Below are 2500 nucleotides of genomic sequence, written 5' to 3'. Positions count from 1 at the left end.
TACTGTTCTTAAAAAATATTTTATTTTTCCTTGTTTTCTTTCCTCACTGGGGTATTTTCCCTGTTGGAACCCTTGGATTTATAGCATCCTGCTTTTCCAACTAGGGTTGTAGCTCAAGCAAGTAATAGAAATAATAATAATTACAGTAGTCAAATTAATAGGGGGAATTTTTACTGAAAAGAAAATAGTTAAGATCATCATAATGACCAGAATGTTTTGAAACGAGGTTAAAAGGGTAATCGGAGGGGCTGTCAATGAATGGAAATGCTTAAACGATTAATGATCAAATAAGCAATAAATTACTTTGTACACATTAATATAGGTCAGGAGAGAGAGAGAGAGAGAGAGAGAGAGAGAGAGAGAGAGAGAGAGAGAATCTTTTTGGTTTATCGAATTATCCGACCTGGTTTTGTCTACATTTCGTCCATATTAATCACATCATGAAAATCTTTATTGTATTTCTCTCTCTCTCTCTCTCTCTCTCTCTCTCTCTCTCTCTCTCTCTCTCTCTCTCTCTCTCTCTCAGATCACAGGAGTTGATCACAAGTCTAAAAGAAAATAGAAAAAAAACACCCAATTCAAAGACAAACATGTGTATATCAGAAACAGATTTCTTTTTATCTTAACTTCAACTTAAAAAATAGGGAGATAAAAAATCACTGCAGATCTTCAAAGTGGTGAAATAAAAAAAGGAAAAAAAAAAAGTTTTCGACAAGAGGTGATGAGGATAGCAATTACCCAGCGGCACGGATATGAGAGAGAGAGAGAGAGAGAGAGAGAGAGAGAGAGAGAGAGAGAGAGGAGAGAGAGAGAGAGAGAGAGAGCACGCGCGCATATGCCCCGTCAAAGACTTAGAGTTTCATGGGCTCTAAGAGAGGGCGCTCCAAGACAATAGTGAGAAGAGATGAAAGGAAGCCGACTCAGGTGGAGGGGCTCATTCGAAGACTGGAGCCAGGTTGGAGTTGAAAGAAGAAGTGGAGGGGGGAGGGGGAGGAGGAGGAGGAGGACGTCGACGACGACAAGAAGCATATGGAATGAGAGAGAAACAGAAGAGGAAGAGGGGAGGGAAGAGAAGAAAAGATGAACGGGCAAGGCAGTGAATCAAAGGACAGGATAAAATGGTGCAGGTTAGAATAGAAAAGACGATGGTGGGGGAGACGGTATTTGAGGAAGAGAGCCAAAGAGGAGGGGGGTTGTGGTGGGGGATTTGTTGGGGGGGACGGGAGGGGAAGGGATATGGGGGTGCCTTAAATGAAGGACTGCTGACGATACAGGAGTAGAGATGATGGATAGCAGAGGGAACTGAAAATCTTTAAGAGAAATTAAATAAAAAAGTATAAATACCTTTTTTCCCAGTTTTTTTTTTTATTTTCAGTTGAAATAATGGTAAACATAGAATGTAAATCAGTTTGTGTTTATTTATAATTATTTCACTCATAACACAACTAGATCTGACATTTTGGAGAGTATTCAACTTAAATATTTTGAATAACATTTTTTTCTGGATTATATCAATTTGATTTGTATTATTTATGGAAATCATTATCTGATTTTTAGTTTCTAATGTTTTGATATTCTTATTATTTGTTATTTGAATGTTATTCCTTTAGTCATTTTCATTTATTTCAACTGTGTAGGTCTCTCTCTCTCTCTCTCTCTCTGTCTCTCTCTCTCTCTCTCTCTCTCTCTCTCCCCCCTAGCATTTATGCATTTCTGATTTGAATTATGTTCTTTCAGCCATTATCTTTTATTTCAACTGTGTAGGCTTTTCTCTCTCTCTCTCTCTCTCTCTCTCTCTCTCTCTCTCTCTCTCTCTCTCTCTCTCTCTCATGATTGGGTTGATATTCGTTTAGCATTTTTCTTTTATTTCAACTGTGTATGCATCTCTCTCTCTCTCTCTCTCTCTCTCTCTCTCTCTCTCTCTCTCTCTCTCTCTCTCTCTCTCTCTCTCAGATCATGTTAGTCTGTAAATCTGCAACGTTACCACGGTTCTAATTTCTACAACAGCTCCATTTCAAAGTTACCTTCCATATCATACTCTTCATCTACTTCATTGAAAATAGCTAAGAGCTTTTATTGCTAAATTTCATTTATCAATGCTGTTCCTTACGTGAGTAATATTTCTAAAAGAAAGATGAAGCATCAGTTGTAAAATTTCGAGAAATTAGAGTCACTCAAATAACATACAAAGTAACATAAAATTTTCTTGTAACAAGAGGCTGTGTTAGTTAGGCTACTCTCAATCAGGTATTTCCAGACCGGGGGGGGGGGGGGGGCAGGTGGTATTACCCCGTGGGGGATGGGGGTTAAAGATTCCATGAAGAAATTAGATTAATGATATTTTATTTGTTTATGTGAAGAGGTAATTCCTTCCACTTACACTGGTTGAATGGGGAATCGATAAAAAACAAAATAGAGAACCACTGCTCTAAGGTGTCACTCCACATTACGTTATTATTATTATTATTATTATTATTATTATTATTATTATTACTAGGTA

Source organism: Palaemon carinicauda, chromosome 31, assembly GCF_036898095.1.
Source record: "Palaemon carinicauda isolate YSFRI2023 chromosome 31, ASM3689809v2, whole genome shotgun sequence".
In the NCBI taxonomy this organism is placed as follows: Eukaryota; Metazoa; Arthropoda; class Malacostraca; order Decapoda; family Palaemonidae; genus Palaemon; species Palaemon carinicauda.
The sequence above is the reverse complement of the archived record's forward strand: the minus strand, read 5'-3'. Positions refer to the sequence as shown.